At 37.2% G+C, this 16,129-nt stretch overlaps 1 long non-coding RNA gene across 2 annotated transcripts; it reads left to right on the forward strand.

Annotated features, from left to right (window-relative positions):
- Window positions 1–14,045: 14,045 nt before the first annotated feature.
- On the forward strand, window positions 14,046–15,616 carry LOC113355207. Of its 2 annotated transcripts, none has more exons than XR_003362207.1 (3): window positions 14,046–14,115; window positions 14,219–14,323; window positions 15,313–15,616. It is a non-coding gene; the product is annotated as an uncharacterized LOC113355207 (long non-coding RNA). The 2 variants fall into 2 exon arrangements; XR_003362208.1 differs by lacking the exon at window positions 15,313–15,616 and adding an exon at window positions 14,742–15,091.
- The last annotated feature ends 513 nt before the right edge of the window (window positions 15,617–16,129 follow it).

Consider the following 16,129-nt stretch of genomic DNA (forward strand, 5'->3'; position numbering starts at 1 on the left):
TTTCGGTTTTGGAAATTCCTTGGTGTCCAAACTTCCTTGTCTATAAATACTTGAAGTTTGCCTTTCTAGCAAACTAATCCTTCGTAACAACAAACTTCTTCTTTTATTGTTGTTACTGGTGTAGCCGCCTATTTGGAGAGGAGAGTAACCTAATTAGGCAAAATCTCTTACGGCCGCTCAGTTTAAAGTCTTCTTTGGGATTGAGAAGCTCCAGCGTGTACAGTTGGTGGGAAACTAGATAATTGCGGTTTATCTTTTGTTTTTGATTGATTTGATTGACTAACGGTGGTTGAAATCTGATTGCACCTAGTTTGTTTATGCTTGAGAATCTTCTCTTCTGATATAAGATTCATTCAAACTAGTTCAGAGTTTCGACAGGAATCTTTAGACGGTTGTTAGTTCTAAATAAGATCTTGTGATAATCCATTGTTAACATACTCCGTTCTGTGCGTGATTGATCACAAGAGATTCAAGTGATTGTGTACAGGTTTTTATTGAATATTTAAGAAGATTTGAAGACAAAGAAGATATCGAAGATCTAACTTGGGGTTATAATCTTTGGTGTGCACAATACTTGTTTCGGTAAAAGAGGATCCAATTAATAATCGTTTTATCCTTGTGATTGATTGGATTGATTAATTGAGTAGATCGGCATCAACACAATTCTTTGGATGTTGTTGGCTTAATCTTAAACAATTACTTCGGTAATTGAACATAAGATAGATCTAAGGACCTGACGAAGGAGTTTATGCTAAGATAAACGGAAGAGCCTATGTCTGACTCATATCACTTGGTTGAATAGAGTTGATACCAAACAGATTTGTTGTTCCTTTACTGTTTGGAATACGAACCAAAGGAATTGTTCCAAGTACGTGACTTATTTATAAGTTGGAGGCGTGGGAATACAGACGGAACTAGGTGAACTATAGATTTAGTTGCTTGGTCTCAACTATACGAAGTTAGGTGTAATTTTGTGTAGCGGCTTAATCCTGAGAGTATTCAATTCTGGACAAGGTCCCGGGGTTTTTCTGCATTTGCGGTTTCCTAGTTAACAAAATCTTGTTGTGTCATTTACTTTATATTTCCGCATTATAATTGTTTTATTATAATTAAAGTAAATTACACAAACGTTAATTCATATTTACTTGATAAGTTAATCTTATTGTGTTTGGTTAAGTCTGAACTTTTTTATCAAGTAACATACTTCGTTGTTGTATTGTCTCGATCTCGTATCCATAGATGATCACACGAAGTGTGAACCATTAGTTGTATTGTCTCTACCCAGTCCATAGACAATCACTTTTGTAGAAAAGACTTATAGGTACGAAAAGTTTTAGCTCGAGGTATATTTGGGTACCCTCGCCTTTCCAATTGAGTCTAATGTCTGATTCAGTTAACAATCTGTGTTTGGTGCGATCCAACCTATAAGAATTGAGTCTAATGTCTGATTCAGTTAACGTTATGCAAGAGTATGAATACTCAAAAGTTTAAGATATTACTACTTCGTTGACTCATGATCCAGGAGTTACGAAAACATCTATGTCTATCTCTGATGAAAGAGAAGCTGCTGATAAAGAGTTGGTAAAACTCCTAAAGCCTATACAATCTCTGTCTTCTAAAGTACTCATTTTAAATACAGAGTCAAATCTTCTTAAACAGGATATCATAGAAAAAGACATTCAACTGAATTGTCTAGCCAAAGAGAAAATGGATCTCGTTGTCAAACTAGAGGCTCTTGGTAGATCTTTTACAGATAAAGAGACACATCCTATGATTCGGACTAATGATGTTGTTGTAATTTCTTCTGATGAGGAAACTAAAAATCCTTGCTCGACTTTTACAGATTGTGATAAAACCGGTTTAATCACATCTGAAACAGATCAAGATGATGGTAGTTTTCCTAACCACATCAAGTTAGAAGAGGATGAGAAACCAGCTTCTAAATCTACTGATGATCAAACGAAATCTTGTCCAAAGGAAACTTTGAATCGATTCCGTGGTGATTGTAAGGAATACAATTTTTCACTCACTTGACAGGAAACTTATACTTCTTCAACATACGGTGGTAAAAAATTTGAAAGAAGTTTCTTGTCTTAAAAAACTGAAAGATCATTCCTCAGTAAAAAGACATATTATACCACATCCCGATAAGATCAACTCAAAGGAGTCAGAGGAAAGAGTTGATAATCGCTTCTGGAAAAGGATCATCCTCAACCATATCGAAACAGTTCTATTTTTGATGAGAAACAACTTCAGAATGAAGGGAAAGAGCGAATCTCTTCCAAGAGGAACAATCAGGAATTTCCGATAGTTGTTTCAGATGATCACACTAATGTGAAAAATAAGGAAGTCCTTAGAATGAGAAAATCTTATGAAAATATCATTGAAAGAATTAAGAAAGATTTATCCATCTCTGAGAATTCTCACATTAGTACATTTTCTCCACATGATCATATCTCTAGAGTTAGAAAAGATCATCGTCTTGGGAGAAAATATTTTGGGCAGAAATTCCCTAAAAGAAACATTAACTATGTTTCTGATATTCACTGTAAGCTGGAAAAAGCTTACTCCGATGCAACTTAGTTGTATCAAATGTTGTGCATTCTCATCCTTTCGTGCTCATAATCTTAGATCGGAAAGGCACAATAAAACATGAGCAAATGTCTTTGTGTAGTTGTTTATCAGAAAATTCTGTGACACTATATGGATAGCTGTGAATCCATGGTTGTCTGAAAAATGTTCATGTTTAACATGATCTTCCAAAAAAAGGTTTTATTTAGAATTTTAGAATTTTAATAAACCTTCCAAACTGAGAAATTCGGACTAAGGAAATGAAATATATTCTTTTATATTTTCGAATTTTCCAGAGGTCTTTTGGTCTGAAAAGTTGTCTCTTTTAAAAGAGAAACTTTCTCTCGTCTGTATTCAAAAACCCTAATCAATCCTTTATATTTATTTATTCATAACCGAGCATGCCTCCAATAACTCGCAGTGTCTCAAAGGCTAATAAGGAGGAAGCTCAAAAGGTTAAGGATTGTCAAGGAATCAATACAGAGAGGAAGAAGAATGGCATATCAAATATCATGTCTGATTATGACTCTGATAGTTTAGTTGGATCACAAGATGAGTCATGTCTGTTAGATTACAACAAACAAGATCCAACCAAAACCCAATGGATTTGTTCTGATAGTATGTCTCAATATATCCAAGGTTTTGACGAACTGGAAACCAATCTTACTATGACTATTCGACATCAAGATTGGGTAAAAGAGAAGTATGAAGGAACAAGTGGAATTCTTGATGAGCTCGAAGTTCTAATTGAAGAACTTTAAAAACAAGAAGTGGTTGCGGACAAGTCTCTTGAGACATGCTTTAAGAGTTTGAACACTGAAGAGACCTCGGTGAACAACAAAAGCACCACTAGAGATTAAGTTATATGTTGTAATACTTAATCTAGAATAATAGACATCAATTTCTGATTTCTTTCATTGATTTTATTAGTCTATTATGAATAAAACTATTATGAATAAAATTATTTGATTTATAATTTTTCTTGTGATAGTTTTCGTTTACATAGTCTGTGCTTGAATGGTTTTATCTTATTGCTATGTATGTTTATGGGATATTTGATTTCGGTTTTACTACCTTAATATTCGATCTCATATATTGTGAACCTTTGTGGTTTGGGTGACTTTTTGATTTAGCAGGATTAAGTTCTAGCCCATGTTGGTTGGATTTATCAAAGAATCATGAGGGGTTCTGGTAGAAACAATATGTGAAAAATTCACAATATGTTGAATCGGTTTTGGTTTATCATAAAAGCATATGTTTTTCGACGGTATATTCTCATTGGTTTAAGCATACTTGCTCATTGGTTATTTCATACTGCATCTCTCAAAGTTCGACTGAAATAGTATATAAGGTGTTCAATTCCTTCATCATCTTCTTGAGCAAGGAGAGCTCCAACAGCAGTATCGCTGGAAGCAGTGTAGAGGCACAATGGTCTTTTGTATGGGATATTTCATGACAACTGGCGATGATAATATTTGTTGAATCTTCTAAAATGCTTCTGGCTGCAGTACGGTCCAAACGAAACTTGCTCCCTTCTTCATCAAGGGGGTGAATGAAGCAATAAGCTGGGCTAAACCAGGTATAAAACACCGAATGTAGTTTACCTTGCCCATGAAAATCTGGAGTTCTTTTACAGTTCGCGGAGGCGGCATCGTGAGGATGGCTTGGGTCTTGGCTGGGTCGACTTTGATTCCTTCAGCAGTCATCTGGAATCCCAGAAGTTTACCCGAGGAGACACCAAAAACACATTTTAAAGGGTTCATTTTCAGTTTGTACTCACGACACCTTTCAGACACTTGCCGCAGAACCTCCATGTGGGCTGCTCGAGTTCTTGATTTGACCACTATGTCGTCTACGTAATCTTCAACTTGCATGTGCATCATTTTCATGGAAAATTGCAGTCATGGCGTGTTGGTAGGCAGCACCAGCATTTTTCAAACCGAAAGACATCACAGTATAATAAAAGTTTCCGAGAGGAGTTCGAAAAGCTATCTTACTTGCGTCATGCTCATACATCTTTATCTGATTGTAGCCGTTGTACCCATCCATGAAAGAGAACATGCCATGTCCGCTGGTGGTGTCTACTAGCATATCAATGATGGGAAGAGGAAAATCGTCCTTGGGGAAGCACTTGTTTAGATCCCTAAAATCAACACAACACCTAATTTGACCGTTTTTCTTCTATACAGGAACCAAATTGGACAACCAGGTAGGATGGTGAATGGGTTTGATGAAACCGGTGGCTAGTAACTTCTGGATATCAGTCTTTATTTGTTCCTCTACATCGTGTCTGAACCGCCTTGGAGATTGCTTGACTGGTTTAGATCCAGGTATTATATGTAGATGATGATTGACCAGTTTTTCATCCAAGCCAGGCATTTCCTCGTATGTCCATGCGAATACATCTTGATATTCCTTAAGAACATCCATAAGTTTTGCGCGTCTGCACATAGAGCCGAGCTAATGGAGACGGTTCGTGGAGATTCTTCTCTTCCAATGTTGACAATTTCGAATTCATCTGTGGTGGAGTTGGTGTCGTCTTGTAACTGTCACGGAGCGTCTGGTACTTCTTCTTGTGGCTTGTCGTTATGATTGCATTCCATTGGGTGGAGAGACTGGTTGGTAGCCTGTCCTCCTCCTAAATCAACGTCCATGTAGGGAGTGGAGTGCAATAAACCTTTCCTGATGAGTCTCGTGAATTTTCCCTTGGCTCGAATATCTCCACGCCACAAATTGGTGTATAAGGAGATAATGACGCGAGAATACGAACAACTTCTTCATTCAGCATAGTTTTCAGGCATTGGTGATACGTTGAAGGGATGATCCTGTTATCATGAAGCCATGGTCTTCCCAGTATCATGTGGTAGTCCAACTCCTTCTCTATTACTTCGAATTTTACCTTTGACTGGACTGGTCCCACTGGAATATTTAGATTGATGTATCCATACGTGCTGGTTTGGTTTCCTTCGAAATCAGTCATCATGGTACGCTGTCGTACGATTTTACTTGGCCGCACCTTGGTTGTCCTGAGAGTTCTAACAGTAATAACATTCGAGGATGCTCCCGTATCAATGAGATCCCTTTTGAATTCTGAATCCTTAATGCGTGCAGTGACATGTAGGGCTCTGTTATGACACTCTTCTACCATCATGTCGTCTTTAGTAAATGTAACATTGTTGACGGACATCTCTGACATTTTTTAAGCCTCTAGATGTGAAGGTGCCAGGCGCGTATCTAGGGATATTTGATTGATTGCAGCAAATGTCTCCGCTCGCTGATCCTTTGAAAGGTGTAGAAGTTCGCATAACTTTCTACCAAAGAAGCTGCTTCCTGGTCCACTGGCCTCTGGTTGGTAGTGAAACTGTTGACTTGAGGACGATCATTTGGGGCGCCAGTCCCAAGTGTTGGAATTTCTGGGACAGGGGAGCCGCTCCAATCTGATGTCAATCTGACAAGAAAATTGAGTAAGTTGTTTATCGTCTCTTTCATCAGGTCCATGTTCCTTGTGTGGACCTCCTGAACTCGCGCCAACTCGATCAATCTTTGGATTCTTCATTGGCTGCGCCATTGGGTATGGCGTTGGGAGGAGAGATGTCGCCATTCGCAAGATTCTGACCGGAACTTGAATTTGTTGAATCAGTTCTAGGACCGACCATCCTTTTAAAAATTGGGGTTGCAACCGAGAGATTAATCTCCCATTGTGGTCGCCAGTTGTTTTGGGATAAAACTGTTTCTGCCGGTTTTGGTAAATGTGGGTGTGTTATTGAGAAACGAATTTAGACCTAAACAAATGCACTGCACGGCAGTGCTTTAGATTCGAGAGATCAATCCGTACAATCCTGGCCTAAACCAAGAAATGGTCGTTCCGGTCTTGCTTCGGTCACAAAGTAAAGGAGAAGGGTTGATCTTAGGGAGGGAAGCGAAGAAGGTGTTGAGACCAGAATGGTTAATTATGAAGTTGTGGTTATTTCATGACAACTGGCGATGATAATATTTGTTGAATCTTCTAAAATGGTTCTGGCTGCAGTACGGTCCAAACGAAACTTTCTGATAGTGTGTTCAACAATGTTCCAACTGAGCTTGGCTCACAGCAATCCAAAAGCCCAAGCTCAGTTCTCAGTTCAAGACGAAGCCCAGGTTTGAACCAAAAGTTGAAGCCCAGTTCATTAAGGCTCAAAGCCCAGTTCATTAAGGCCTAGCCACAGTTTAGGTTAAGGCTCAAAGCCCAATTCAGTCAACTGTGGGCTTAATCCAAAAGCCTGAACTCAATTAAAGGCCCAATCCAATTCAGGCTTAATCAAAAGCCTAATTCAGAGACCAACTGAGCCCAAGCTCAGTTCATTTCATTGTTAAAAACAAACCCATTAGGCCCAATAGCAATTTAGAGCCCAAATAGCTAAACACTACAAAACACTCCCAATCTCTGTGGATCGACCCGTACTTGCACGAGTTACAACCGACGACCGTGCACTTGCGGTATTACTGTAAGCCCGTTTCATTTTGCTTTAATTTTATTTAAGAGACAATGGGTTAACAAATTTTATCTGATAATGGTAGATATCTTTGTCTACATATTATTTTTAGTCCAATCTCTGATCAGAGCACGTACGCGATTAAGATAATCCTAATAGATAAGCCGTGATTATGTAGCTCTGTAGTTGTATTATTCTTTTAGGTAAATTATCTGAACCGGTCACAGAGAACAAATCCGCAGTTCATACAAAAAAAGAAAAAGAAAAAGACCATATAAAGAAGAAGAGAACAAACCAAGAGAATGTCACTAGATTCTGTTTTATATAGAAAATGGATGGATGATAGTCGAGACCAATACGTTAATCCAAGTTTGATGAAGTTCATTATGAAATAAGGTTCAGAAGTCATTATAATATTAGCACATAATAGAGGCATATTCTAGAAGGGAATTGACAATCCCTAAAATCAACCCCATTAACACTAAAGAAAATAAAACCCCGTATTTTCTTGCAAGGATTATGAAATTTTGAATGCTTCAACATTCAAAAGGCATTAATTGAGACGCGTCTTTAATATTTGAACAAGAAAAGGCATGCATTCCAAACCAAGTAAGGTTTCATACACAATAACCAATCAGTGGTTCTTAACGAACCGAGAGAAGGAAACAGTGACAAAATCGCCTTTCACAGATTTTCTTTCTTTTTTTTTCGGGTGGGTTTCAGTAGGACCCGCCTCTCGGGAGACGTGCAGGGAAGAATGTGTGGGAGGCAGTTTTTTTACCCTTGTTTTTTTATGGGTTCATCAAGAATTTTTGATATCCAATTAGCGCATTGTGTATATTGAACTCTTTGACCAGTTAATCAGTCAATTTGCACCTCCACACACAATTGAATAGTCTTCTTCCTATCTACCCAAGTTGATCATTCTTAATGCTGTACATGATGTAAATTGACATGATCTTAGCTAGGAATCATAAGAAAAATAAACTCACCAAACTAAAACATAATACTGCCCCTCTAGTTAAACCTCCTTATCAGGACTAATTCAACCTATAACATCCAACACTTTGTCCGGACTAAATTGTTACATGGTACAGTAATGTGTCTTCCCCTTTTGTAGATGTCTATAAAATATATATATTTTTTTTTTTTGATCGATAAAGTTAGGTACTGACGAGCTTCGAACTCAGGTCGGTGGTAATTTAGTATCATACGGAATGTGTATTACAGTGACACCAGCATACACCTGGTATACCAACATCGCACCAGGGACTATCAACAATTGGGGAGAAATGGTTAACGCATTCTACAGGAAATACTTCTTCGTGTCAGAACAAGTCACCCTCTCCGACCTTGGAAGGATGTTTCAGAGGGTCAGTGAAAATCCCAATGATCATGTGAAAAGCTTCAGGATCCAAGCCCTGGATTGTCATGACCCAAACGTCACGGAGCAACAACTGGTGGACTTGTGCATCAATGGCATGCTCCCGGTCTACAGGGCCTTGCTAGAAAACCTTCGATTCCATACTTTCTCAGAGCTTCACGAAGCTGCGAAGAGGTCGGCAACCACTGCATCCGCTCTTTTGGAAAGAGCAAAGTCTACAAAGACTGAAGATTCAAAAGACACTCGAGGAAGCAGGCGTTTGATCAACAAGCAGTACAACCTACAACCTTCAACAAATGTTTTCGCGGAAAGGAGTAAGCGAAAAGCAGAACCACAACACAAGCAGACTTCCTCCACCCCTTTAAACACACACAAGAAGGAGAATTCGAAAATCCCTCCCCAGCATACGGAAGATCCAGAAGCACCTGATTTTCCCTGTTCAATAGAAGAAGTTAATGAACTACTCGATGCCTGGATTCAAGATGGCGCAATCAAATTGCCTTATGTCAAGAAGGAACCAACTGAATAGGCCATGGAAAATCCTCGGTATTGTCGCTTCCATAGATACGTCAGCCATCCCACGAGTGATTGCAAAATTTTGAAGCGCATATTCAAAGAAAATGTCGAATCTGGCAGTTGTTTATCAGGTTTTGAAACCAAGTTGTCTTTCTGAAGTATATAATCTTATTGCTCTACGTTAACTGAATCATCCATGGATTCAATTTCTTATAGGTTGGATCGCACCAAACACGGATTATTAGATCTTTTCGTGTTTGCCTGCTCTGATACCAATTGAAAAGACGAGGGTACCCAAATATACCTCAATCTAAAACTTTTCCACCTATAAGTCCTTTTCCGAAATTGATTGTATATGGAATGAGTCGAGAAAATACAACTAATCGGTTCACACATCGTGTGATCGTCTATGGATACAAGATCGAGACAATACAACAACGAAGTATGTTTACTTGATAATAGGTTCGGACTTAACCAAACTCTAGGGATTTTCTATCAAGTAAAATAGGAATTAACGTTTGTGTATTTTACTTCTAATTATAATAAAACAATTATAATTGCGGAAATAGAAAAGTAAAATACACAGCAAGATTTTGTTAACGAGGAAACCGCAAATGCAGAAAAACCCCGGACCTAGTCCAGAATTGAATACTCTCATAATTAAGCTGCTATACAAAATAAAACCAACTTCGTATAGTTGAGACCAAGCAACTAAACCTATAGTTCACCTAGTTCCCTCAGTATCCATGCGCCTCCAACTTGTAAATACGTCACGCACTTGGAACAATTTCTTTGGTTCGTATTCCAAACAGTAAAGGAACAACAAATTTGTTCGGTAACAACTCTTTTCAAACAACGTGATATGAGTTTGACAAAGGCTCTTCCGTTTAACCAATAAACTCCTTTGTCGGGTCCTTAGATCAATCTCTCAACAACTGCCGAAGTAATTGTTAGACTATGCAATCAATACTATTAATCACAAAGAATTGCATTGATGCCGATCTACTCAAATAATCAACGAAATTTCGGTGCAATTGCGGTGCTTTAATGTCTATGTTTATTTCAATTGCTTCCGGTTAAGAAAAATAATGGTGCAGGTCAATCTGTTTTTTGTGTATGTATTGTTTATGGCTTTACAAAATATGGGATCATTTTTTTAGTCCAATTCGATTCCGGATAAGAGAAACTAAGTTAATTCTGATCTTAGTTAGACTTATCAAAGTAAAGGATTCGGTTATTCAAGTCTAATCGAATGCCTTGACAAGCAATATTAGTTAACTAACCTAGTATTTGTCTTGTCTAAAGTGAAAAGGTCTAAGTTATTGTCTGAATAATTAGTGCATGATGAGAAAAATAAAGTTAATTCTGATCTTTATTTTGGTCTTATCGAAACAAGTGATTGTACTTGTGCAATAGGTTTAGCAAGGGAACTAAGTTTTACTTAGTCAATTTGTTAAACTATTAGGGAAAATTGCTTCGGGAAATTGTTTCCTTGATAACATATTAAAACCAAATTACTTGTAGTTTCGGTTTTGATATTGGTCATCTAAAGTGGTATGTGAAACCTTCGTGCTTAACTCTTATAGGTTGTACAATTCTTTTAGATTGTAAGATCCTTTCGTTTTTTTCTATTTGCTCGTACCTTTGTCATTTTGTGACAAAAGGGGGGAGAAATATATATAGTAAACAAGTGATTTGTAATTACTTAGGAAAGGAGAATTGTGCTTAAATGTTATATCTAACGAAAGAGTAAAGCATTGACTAAGGTGGAGAAACATATCATATGATGATTGTAGTTATTTGGACTATAATGGGGAATAACAAAGATGTGCGGATTGAAAATCTACCTATCTCACCTTTAGGGGAAGTATTAGCTTTATTATTTAAATGTCTTCAATGGCATTTATGGATTGAATATATGCAGGGTATTGTGCCGTTGAAACTCGGAATCAAGCGTATGTATAATGAATTTTTGTAATTTATTTATCCATATGATTGTAAGAGTTTTGTCACTAAAATTTACAAACGGTAGAGCATAAGTCGGTTGACCCCACCAAGCGTTGGTATGTCAAGTTTGGTTGTCACATTTTAGTGAATCAAAACTCAATTAAAGAGTCGCTTGATAACCCAGGACTGGCAGGGGCAGGAATCATATGCAGAAACAGTGACGGGAATCTACTCAAGGCAATGGCGGCACCACTCGGGATAACAACATCAATACAGGCGGAAACATGGGGTTTACTACTGGCGACAAGGATAGCTACTCAAAACCAATGGCAGAGAATCTGGTTTGAAGTTGATTCACAAGCACTGCTACGTCTAATACAAAAAAAGGAACCAACACCATGGTACTTAAAAAATATGCTAGCAGAAATCAACTCGCTCCTAACTGAAATTCCGTACTAAAAAATCACACACACTTGGAGAGAAGTAAACCAGACTGCTGATGGACTGGCAAACAAAGCAGGATCCAACCAAACACAGAGCACGGCAGCGCCAACAACAAACAGCTGGGAATTCAGCTGCCCATCCTTCATCCAAGACAATGTTTTTAATGATAGGATTGGAACTAAATATCCTAAAAATGTAACCTCAAGTTTCCTCTCTTAAATAAAATTGGTGAACCTTTCAAAAAAAAAAAAAAAAAAGCGTCAAACACTTAAAATAACCTTAACCGTGGTCAAAACTTGGGACCCTAGGTTATAAATTCTAGTCTCTATATTTACTTCTTCATTGTTCATTCCTTTTGAGTTTCTCTCTTAAAATTTTTGGTGCTTCAGCTTAAATTTTTGTGCTTCAGCTTAAATTTTTGGGTGAATTAGAAGAAGAAGAAACAACGGGTATTTCTTTATGTATATTGTTTCTGAATTCCTGCCTAGATTTCCTTTGATCTATTCTATTTAAGTGTGCAATGTTTTTTTTGTTTTCAAACAGGCAACAAAAATGGAAATTGGTATCGGAATGAGAAGAGGTTTTGTATGGGAATGTGGTGGGGGAGACTCAGAAACTCAAACCAAACGGCATGATGATATTTCCTCTCAAAACAATACGTAAGTGTAGTTAATCTTACAGCATGATGATATTTCCTCTCAAAACAATGCGTAAGTGTAGTTAATCTTGATACTGTCACTTAACTCTTTTAAGTGATTCAAGTTTCTTAAAGTACATAAACACACCTTTTTTTGATCGATCTGAACTTTGTATCGATCATGCTGACCTTTTATTGCACTGAAATGTACACTATTTGGTTTACTTTCAATGCTACTACCTCTGCATGTCTTATATGGGGGTAATTTTTGTTTTGTTTTGGTAGTTTTGGGCATTTTGATATATCCTTTACATGGCAATTGTTGCAAAATCAGATGATTTCAATTATTGAGAACTAACTTGAAGTTATCTGTTTAGTGTTTTTGCTAGCCTGTCAATGAAAATGCTTCCTCAAATGCAGTGGATAGTACTATTGAAGCAATGACACAGTTGACTGAGGTCAGTAGCTGTAGTGACTGAAGTTAGTAGCTGTAGTAGAGGATATTGCGATGCAGATAATAACTTCAACTAGGAGGTCTGGCAACAACTTGTTCAACATGAGCCTGCAATCCTCTTCCTGCCTGAGCTTCAGCCACCGTTGCTTGTGTCCGAAGATGAGTATTCTGTCAGTGACAGCTACATTTCTTCAGCAACAAGAAGGTTTTGCCGTGTACTTTTTACCCCAACAGGATACTACCATCGTCAATGCAAGCTGAAGGAATGTCTCGCTTCATCGGCGTCCAGCGAGCACAAGAACTGAAGTTATTTAAGGTTTGTTTTGTAACTGACTGCAACTGCCATCTCTACAACTCTTTGCACCTTGCACTGGGAATGTGTAAATCTAGTAATTGCTCTAAATGCCTAATCTCGATATTTGTTGAAGGTGCCTGATGTATGTATGCGTTTGTATCTTCCAAGAAAAACGGTGTAGCTCTTAGTTTAGTGAAGCAAGTTACAAGTTCTAATAGTTGGATGTATCACCATCCCAGCTTCTTGTCAAACCAACTGAATATTCCCTGTAATACCTTTTAGCCGTTTATAATGGAATGTTTTGTTTCCGTTCAAACAAAAACTGAGTTAAGGAGAAATGAGGTATATCAATTAAGCTTGGTCAGAAATTTCTCCTTCCCCAAGGAATGAAAATGTTGGTACTGCATCTGAATAGACATTATTGTTTGCTCTATATATCAACAATTTGTTTTCCCAAGGAATGAAATGTTGGTACTGCATCTGAAACCATATATCAACAATTTGTCAAGTGTTTTGTAGTTCAACATATCTGGTTTGATCTATCTAGATTTCAGACATTATTGTTCTTGCAGAATAACCTGTTTTCCAGTTATCATCTGGGATTTATTCCCCGGAATTTTATGTAATTTGACGTGTCGTTCCACAACTAGAACAGTCCGACCCCTTTTAAGCCTAGTACCACAATGACTAATGTGTTTGTTGGGAATTCACTGATTCCATTGTTTCGTTCTTTGAAACTGCCTGTCTTGTGGGGATCTCCGTCCCATATTATGTAATAATTTATAAGAGAAGAACAGAAAGAAAAGAATTTTGAACACCATTACATCCAATAAGACCGAAGTGTTCTTTTTTTTTCATTTTCTTTGACATCCGTAATGAATTTGCATTGCCGTTATCAATGCCAAACAATAATTTTTCTAGTGGAATAATTTACTTTTTTCATTTCAATTTTTCTAATGGAATAATTTACTTTTTTCGTTTCAAAACAGGCTTGCAGAAGATGAGCAATGAGCAACATAGTTGCTTACTTGATCTACTAGGCAAAGAGTGTGAAATGCAGTCAGGTAATGAATTTTCCAGAAGTACTACGTATTCTATCCTCAGTATCTTCTCATTAGTATCTTTACGACTTTTCATGAATTTTCTGGACCTAGTAGCCACTCCTCCTCATCAGCTAGGCCAGCTTTGAGCTTTGACACGACCACACAAGCAAAAGTATCTTGCTCACTGGTACATAATGCAGGCTTTACTTTTTACATTGAACCCAAGCGTTAAAGTAACCTTACCTTGGTCAGAACTTGAGACTCACCCTAGGTTATAAACTCTAGTATCTTCTTTTCTTCTCTATATACTTCTTCATTCCATTCTTTCTGTTTACACTAGAAGAAGAACAAGGTATTTCTTTTTATATACTGTCTTTGAATTTCTGTCTTGGTATCCTTTGATCTACTCTCTTAAGTGTTCAATGTTTTTGTTCTTTTTTTTTTTTTTAATTAAGTCAACAAATGGGTTTTGGAATGAGAAAGGGTTTTGTATGGGAATGTGGTGGTGGAGACTCAAAAATCTAAATCAAGCATTATGGTATCTCCTCTCAAAACAATAAGTAAGTTTAATTAATCTGGATACTGTCATTTGACTCTTTTGAGTGATTCAAGTTTCTCAAGTACACAAACCTTTTTGGTTCTTACGATCGATCTGAACTTAGAATGGGTCATGGCGACCTTTTATTGCACTAAAATTTACTGCATGATTTCTGCTTGGGGTTACCAAGAAGCTGCCTCTTCATGTCCTTTTTTTAAAGTAGGATCATGCCAGTGACCTAACTGATTGATTTAGCTACAGAAGTAAATTATTTTCTTTTTCTATCTTGCTGCGTCTAGTAAATTATGGTACCCTGACCCTCATTCTAGTTAATGAGGGTCAATAAGTAGCCAACTTAGTTCAAAGCAATTCTTCCTTAATTAATGTATGTATCTTCCTTTGCGTAATGAACTGATTAACTATTCCTTGGCATTTCACAGATTTCGACTTAGATGAACCTGAAACCTGGAAGGCATTTGATGTTACACAGAAAACTCACCAGTGCATATAAATTCTGCACATCACCTGTCATAGTGTTGCCCTTTTAGGTTTTTTCAATTGTGGTTGATGTTAATTGTTTTAAGCTTAAGTGTGCCTTGAAGATTAAAGGTGGTCTATCTGTTAGAAGGTTTGGGTATGAATACTACTCCTAACAGATAGAGTATTTGATTAGGCGAATTCTACCATGAGCTGGTTAGAGTTATTCGTTAAGAGACTTGAGTAGTTATGGGTGATCTTTTTATGGTGAAGAATTGGGAACCAGGATATGATATGTCCCGTTTCCTATTAACTTTCTTGGCAAAAAACTTGTAGTAATTCGTAGACCAGCACTTATTGATCATGCATGGTTTACCAGGGTTTACATGCATTATGTGACGCTGGTGTATTACCATAGCTTGACTTAAACACATTAGTGACTGGGATTGACACTACCCGCCCCATGACCATCCCTAATTTCGTCGATGTAAAATATTATTATTAATTAGATCTTATTGTTGGTCACTTTTTCAGGTACTTATATTGCTTGATACATGAGCCAAACATACGAACCCTGGTGAACCATAATGCTACAGTTATGGCCTTCAAATTAGGCTACCGCCTCGTTTTACTCTTAAAGATAACGATGTGTGCAATTTAGAGATGGGACGGGTCAAGAGAGGATAATAATGATGTATTTTGACAAATCAAGATATGGTAATACACCAGCGTCACATAATGCCTGTAAACCCTGGTAAACCATGCATGATCAATAAGTGCTGGTCTACGAATTTTACAAAAAATCAATTATGATAGTAGTAATAATGTAGTAGGAAAAATTGCGTCTGAAATTCAATAAGGAAGGACTATTTTGTTAAATAAGGAAGGTAAACTTTTAATTTTAACAAGTGTACTATCTCATTGACATGAATGCTTAACGTGTCAGGATATTTAGAGATTTCTTTAGGGTTTCAGCAAAAATATAGGCGTCTAATTAGAACTGACGATCAGTAGTCTAATCCTAGAATCCTAATGCAATATTTTTCTGTTGGGTCTCGCAAAATCCGCAAAAAATCGCACTTTCCATATATCACCTTGATTTTCGTTTGTTATATTCATGGTAAACATAACCCACCCACTATATTTATATTTGCATACTAGATATTTATAGGAAAAAATAATATATTTAGCTAGATTTGGATCCTAGATACCTCGTTCATAAGTAAAAGAACGAAGGAATTGAGAGGAATGAGAAATGTGTTGTTCCTGCCAATGGTCTTGTTAATAATGATCCTCCTCCTCCGAAGGGCTTTTCTTCATGGGATGACTTTGTGGAAAGCATTAGTGATAT

The sequence above is a fragment of the Papaver somniferum genome, chromosome 3 (assembly GCF_003573695.1).
Source record: "Papaver somniferum cultivar HN1 chromosome 3, ASM357369v1, whole genome shotgun sequence".
In the NCBI taxonomy this organism is placed as follows: Eukaryota; Viridiplantae; Streptophyta; class Magnoliopsida; order Ranunculales; family Papaveraceae; genus Papaver; species Papaver somniferum.